Source organism: Harmonia axyridis, chromosome X (genome assembly GCF_914767665.1).
Source record: "Harmonia axyridis chromosome X, icHarAxyr1.1, whole genome shotgun sequence".
In the NCBI taxonomy this organism is placed as follows: Eukaryota; Metazoa; Arthropoda; class Insecta; order Coleoptera; family Coccinellidae; genus Harmonia; species Harmonia axyridis.
Window position 1 is genome coordinate 36644173 of NC_059508.1, and position 7500 is coordinate 36651672.

Consider the following 7500-nt stretch of genomic DNA (forward strand, 5'->3'; position numbering starts at 1 on the left):
TTCGCGGTAAACTTTGGGGGCGGCAGGGGCGGCGGTTTTGGCGTTCCTCGCCCTGCGGTTGCAGATGTTCACGTAAATCGCGCACTCGGTACTGTTTGCGGGGTGACTCCCGAAACAGTTCGCGCACTTTGCCGGCGTATTAATTGATTTTGGGCACTCGCGAGTCGCGTGATTTTCCGCGCACTTGAGGCAGTTTGGGGTCCTATGGCAGTTGGCCGTGGCATGTCCCCACATCTGGCAGTTGTGACATTGGATTACTTCCCTTTTTGTGTAGTACTTGTTCCACCGAACGGCTGTATAATTAATAACGCGGACTTCCTTCTGTATTTTCCGGAGCGTTATCGTATTTCCGGTGACGACCATGTACGCCGGTGATTTCGTTGCTTTTAGTTTGTGGATTTCCACAACCGGAATTCCTAGTTCCTGGAGTTCAGTTTTAATCTCTTCCAGGTCTGGATCAGAATCCAGTCCCCTCAGCGTAAAAGCATGGGTTTTTTCTTCCCTTGGGGTGTAAGTGTGGTATTTCACGTCGTTTTCATCAAAATATTTTTCTAGTTTCTTTCTGTCTTCTACCGTCTCGGTGTAGACGGTGGAGTTCATGGCACTGTATTTAATATAAAATTTGCCATTTATAACTTTCGTTATGTCGGCCACCGTTTTATTGTGTTTTTTGAAAACGCCGTTGACCACTATTGGCGGGGGTTTCCGTTGATTTTTTCTAATTTCATTGACTGCTGCATTGACTTCTACCTCATTTGGATTGAGGTAGTTAAATTTATTTTTGATTTCTACAGGGATTGTCTTTTTGTCCTTCCTTTTCCTGATAGATGTTGTTGGATGCGTGAAGTTTGGGTTTTCCACATCTCCAACTCGACTTCTCTTTTTGGCGACTCTCGGGGGGTCAGTTTCATTATCAGATGAATCTGAAGGGAGTTTCATTTCCTGGTCGTCCATCATTTTAATAAAGTTCTGATAAAATTTTTGAAATTCCTTTCAAAAAGGAATTCAAAAGCGGTCGGTTTCACGCGAAACTCGGCCGTTTCAGGGCCTTTCGGACCCGAGCAGGTAAAATTTCGTCACTCACTCAGTCTATTCTTGGCTCTGGAATGCGGCTTGGCGCCGTCTGGTCTAACACAACGGTCACTTTCACAGGTCAGTTTTAACGTTCACAAATTCCACAACTATCTCTACGGAGCGATTTTGGGTATAACCTCTCAGCACAGTGTTCTGACGAGAACTGGCAATTTCAGCGTGGTATGGCCGTAAACAACAAATATAGCGATATTTTCTATGATATCTCACTTTTTGGGAGCGGAAAGGACGTGAACGTTTTTCCTTATAAAAAATGAAATAACTTTTGGATATTAATTCTGATTGTTGATTTAAGTTTTAAGAACACATTAGGACATATCTCAATGAAATTTGAGGGATTTCCGAAATCGAAAAATATTTTTCGAAAAAAAAAAAAAATCCCAGAAGACCTCGGTCATCTCAAGTTTATTTCCATATTCTATTACACAATCAACGTACATCACAAAAGGAACCATCTCTCTAACTATCACAGTTAAATTTTTGTATCGGAACATTTCACGTCGGAATATCTCGCTAAGTCCAGACCGGGGAGATCGGTCGCATTTGACACCGTCCGCTCCGGTCTAACATCGTCTTGGAGTCGGGGTAACGATGGAGAGGCGTTTAAGGACGTGAACATTTTTCCTTATAAAAATTAAAGTCGACAATGAATATTGATTCTGATTACTGATTTACTCTTTTAGTACACATTAGAAGGCAACGCAATCAGATTTGAGGAAATTTCAAGATCAGAAAATTTTTTTCGAAAAAAAAAAAAATTCAAGAACACCTGGGTCATGGCAAGTTATTTCCCACAATCCATTCCACAATCAACGTACAACATAGAAGAAATCATCTCTCTAACTATCCTGGTTCAAAAGTTGTATCGGAACATTTCACGTCGAAATACCTCGCCAAGTCCAGACCGGGGCGATAGGTAGTATCTGACACCGTCCGCTCGGGACTGACATCGACTTGGACTCGGGCTAATGATGGGGAGGCGTTTAAGGACGTGAACATTTTTCCTTATAAAAATTAAAGTCGACAATGAATATTGATTCTGATTACTGATTTACGCTTTAAAAACACATTAGAAGGCAACCAAATCAAATTTGAGGAAATTCCAAAATCAGAAAATTTTTTTTCAAAAAAAAAAAAATCCGAAAAATATTTTTCGATTCTGATTACTGATTTACTCTTTTAGAACACATTAGAAGGCAACGAAATCAAATTTGAGTGAAATCCAAAATCAGAAAATATTTTTCGAAAAAAAAAAAAAATTCGAGAACACCTCGGTCATGGCAAGTTATTTTCCACAATCCATTCCCCAATCAACGTACATCCCAGAAAAAATCATCTCTCTAACTATCCTGGTTCAAAAGTTGTATCGGAACATTTTCACGTCGAAAATATATCTCAGAGTCCAGACCGATGCAGAACGTAAACTCGATCATACCGATGCTTCACGTAATCTCGATCTTACCGATGCACAACGTAAACTAGATCACACCGATGCAGAACGTAAACTCGATCATACCGATGCACCACGTAAACTCAGGCAGACCGATGCAGAACGTGAACTCGATCTTACCGATGCACCACGTAATCTCGATCTTACCGATGCACCACGTAAACTCGGGCAGACCGATGCAGAACGTGAACTCGATCTTACCGATGCACCACGTAAACTAGGGCTGACCGATGCATCACGTAAACGACGATCGAGAGGCGCGAAAGGACGTGAACGTTTTTCATTATAAAAATTGAAATAAATGATAAATAATGATTCTGATTGTTGGTTATCATTTTTAATAAGCATTAGGAGGCAACCAAATGAAATTTGAGGAAATTCCGATAATAGAAAATTTTTTCGAAAAAAAAAAAAAATTCATGAAATCCTCGGTCATCGCAAAATATTTACCATATTCTGTTCGATAATCAACGTATATTTAAGAAGGAATCATATCTGTATCTATCTTGGTTCAAATTTTGTATCGGAACATTTTGACCAAAGTCCGAGCTTCGGCCGAAACAGACACCGCTGACCTGGCCTATCGATCGACCGAGAGTCGGGGATAGAGCGTAAGTGTTGTCTGGAGGGGAACCCTGTGCTCTCCTGACATATATAGGGAAGGTGGTCGCGTTGGGCGATGCAGAACGTTTGGATCGGGAATTATATTTTTGGTTCAGCTATTGGAATATGGTTTATTGTTGGTATATATTGGCGAAATAACGTTCTTACTGACTGGGGATATTCATAAAAATGAGTCCGGAGATTTTCAGATCGAAGTCCGAGTGATCCGACTTGGAAGGCGTGTTGGGTGGGTCGAGATGGCTTAGATAGATCAGACGAGGCGGGCTAAGTGTTGACGTCATGCATCGGTCCATTTTCAGATTGAGTCCGAGTAATCCGACTTTGAAAGAGTGTTGGGTGCGTCGAGACTGTTTAGATAGATCGGACGAGGCGGACTAGGTGTTAACGACATGCATCGGTATATTTTCTGATCGGAGTCCGAAGAAATCGGCCCTAGTAGGCGCAGCGGACGGTCGAGACGGCCTCGGTGGGTCGGATCGATCGGGAAAAGTTTGCTAAATCGTGTCTGGAGGGGAACCTTGGGTTCTCCTGACATATATAGGGGATAAGGTTTGGGTGAACGATTCTTCACGTAAAAGTTGAGTAATTTATTTTTCGATAAGCTTTTGGATATTGATGAGAAGTATATGTATATCTTCGATTAAAAGAATTCTTACCGTCTCCATGTATATTATATTAGATATATAAGAAATAGTTAACGTGATGCATCGGCCGATTTCCGGATCGGAGTTCGAGAGATGCGACTTTCGATGCGCGATGGGTGGTTCGAGACGGCCTAGATCGATCGGACGAGGCGGACTAGGTGTTAACGACATGCATCGGCGGATTTTCTGATCGGAGTCCGAAGAAATCAGCTCTAGTAGGCGCGGCGAACGGTCGAAACGGCCTCGATCGATCGGACGAGGCGGACTAGGTGTTAACGACATGCATCGGCGGATTTTCTGATCGGAGTCCGAAGAAATCAGCTCTAGTAGGCGCGGCGAACGGTCGAAACGGCCTCGGTGGGTCGGATCGATCGGGAAAAGTTTGCTAAATCGTGTCTGGAGGGGAATCCGGGGTTCTCCTGACATATATCATAAGATGGCCGTTACGTGCAGCAAGTGTTTTAAAGCTATTAGTCGTTGTGACGAATCTATACCATGTTCTAATAATGGTGCCCACTTCTTTCATACACAGTGTGTTGATATAACCGTTGACAAACTGGAAACTATGAAGAAATCAGGAGCTATCAAATCTTGGTTGTGTGTTGAATGTTCATCATTGGACATAACCTCAAAGACAGAAAACATTGAGAAAAGTTTATCGGATGCGAGAAAACTCCCTATAGATGAAGCACTCGGCAGTATGGAAGATATAATTGCTAAGTCCTTCAGAAGTTTATTTTTACCTTTGTTCGAAAGTTTAAAATCTGAAATTTCTAATCTTCATGACGAAGTTTTGAGTCTAAGATCTGTCAATACCAAACTTCTGAAATATATTGAAGACTCCAATATCAAGGTTCCACCCTCATTTTCCGAAGTGATTAAATCAAGTGTGGATAGTAGCGTGAAACACAATAAAACTAAAAGAGATGATTCTAAAGTCAAAATTAATAAACAAACTCAACATATCAAACCGCCCTCGAAATCAAGGGAAACTACAATCCAAGTGGAGACGGATGTAGGTTCTTTTCCAAATGTGATCGAGTCAGCAGGTGAAAAGGAGAAAGAATTTATTCTTGTTAAAAACAAAAAATCCAGACGTAGTGACAGAACTATTGTTGGAAGTGGGAAAGCTGAAGAAATGTCTATTAAAGGTGTTCCAAAATATGGATACTTACACGTTTGTAAATTGGATCCTACACTGAAATCCGAAATGATTATAAAACATCTCAATAAAAAAGGTTTCACTGGTATTTTATGCGAGAAGTTGGAGTCCAAAAGACCTGGCGAGTACTCATCCTTCAAGATTACGGTTCCAGCTGATAAGTTCGAAGCATTAAAAAGTCCAGATCTATGGCCTGAAGGTAGTAGACTGAATCATTTTTTATTCCGTCTCAACAGAGGCAAAATACCGAATACAATACAAAATGCATAATTTTGCATCAAAATGTTCAATCTTTAAGAAATTGTTTACTTAGGTTAGAACAGTTTGTAAACAATCATAACGCATGCTTCGTAGCTGTCACAGAACATTGGCAGAGTTACTCTGAACTCGATGTACTCCATATGACAGGATATAAATTAGTATCTAAATACTGCAGAGCGATTGGAAGTCATGGTGGATGCGCAATTTATTGTAAAAATGAATTTGTCTGCAAGGAGCGCGCAGATCTTGTTGGGTGGAGTGTGCCTTATGTTTTTGAGTGTTCTGCTATTGAGGCTTCTATCCGTGAAGAAAATTATGTGATTTTGTCGATTTATAGACCAAATACTTATCCCAGGTGTGATATTGATTTATTCTTTGAAAGAATGAATTTAATTCTTCAAAAACTCACGTCTGAAAATAGTCAGTATATTATCACTGGTGATTTTAATATCAATATACTTTCTTGTAATTTAGAAACACAAAAATTCATTTCACTTCTGGAAGGTTATAATGCCAGTCTAACTATTTTTGAACCAACTCGTATAACACCAATTTCTTCGACCTGCATTGATAATGTAATCACAAATTTGAAAGACTACGAAACTGCTGTAATCCAATCTCATTTGTCTGACCACACCTCCCAACAATTTTCATTCACAATTCCAGATACTGCTTCTAAAATTAACTCAAAACAAATTCGATTGATCAATGAATTTACTATGCAAAAGTTCCTGGAATTGCTTTCTGCCGAAAATTGGAACGATCACTCAATTATTCAAAACAATATTAATGTGGATTATCTTTGGGATAGATTTTTCGAAAGATATGTATCTATATTCGATAGAGCTTTTCCCCTTGTTAACATCAAAGTTAAGAATTTCCACAAAAGATATGTTGATAGATCTCCAGAGATAATGAATATCAAACACCGACTAGACTATCTATACACAGTGTCTCTGTTTCGCCAAGAATATTCAGGTCTATATAGAGAAACTAAGAAATTGTATGACAAAAGCCTCAAAATTAATAAGACTAAATTTATCAGAGATCAAATAATAAATTCAAGAAATAAAAATAAAACAGTTTGGAATCTAATCAACCAAATAACTGGCCGCAAAACTAAAAGTAATGGACATATAACATCTGACAATCCTCAACATCTTTCTGAATCATTCAACAAATATTTCATAGATATATCTAAGACGTTGAAAACTCGGAGTTCCACTAATTTCACTTCTGTTTCAGAAATTCGTCCGATTAGTAAAAACTTACGATCCTTTTATCTGTTCGAAATTTCTGCAGAAGAGGTTATCAAAACTGTTAGTAAAATGGAAAATAAAAGCTCCTTTGGCTATGACGGAATACCGATGACTGTCATAAAAAAATCCATCAGGATCATCGCGGAGCCCTTAGCTCATATAATTTACATGGCGTTTAAAGAAGGTGTGTTTCCACAATCTCTGAAAATAGCAGTGGTGAAGCCTTTTTACAAGAAAGGAAACAGTGAAGACCTTGAAAATTATCGTCCGATAAGTTTGTTGACTTCTTTCTCCAAAGTATTTGAAAGAATACTAGTAGATAGACTTTTGAATTTTTTTCATAAGTCTCACATATTTTCGAAATATCAGCATGGGTTTTTGAGGACCAAGAGTACAGAAACTGCGATCTTTGAACTAACGCGCTCAATTCTCCAAGCCGTGGAGAGAGGTGGTGTCCCGGTGGGGCTGTTCATCGACTTTTCTAGAGCTTTCGACTGCGTGGTACATAATAATTTGCTTCGTAAGCTACAACAATATGGAATAAGAGACAAACAGTTAAATCTAATGAGGAGTTACTTAGAAAACCGGCGTCAAAGAGTGTCCATTGAGGTAAACGGAATTATCTACGAGTCATCTGATGAGCTGTTGGAGGTTGGTGTTCCCCAGGGAAGTATCATGGGGCCTCTCCTCTTTCTGATTTATATCAATGACTTGCCGGAGAACGTTATGACACATGAAAAAGTTCAACGGGATGTTCCTTCCATCGCACCAATCGTCGAAGAGTGCTACATGTACGCAGACGATACGAACCTACTGATCACCGCACCTAATATTGCTGAGAGTTACGAGGTGACCCGAAGATCTTTTTCCACAGTCTCAAATTGGTGTCTACAAAACCAACTCTACATAAATTCTGCTAAGACGCAGTGTGTGATTTTTGGTACATCGCATTCAAAAATCATAAAACCAGAAGTTATTGAACTTATGGGAAAGTCCATAAACGTATCT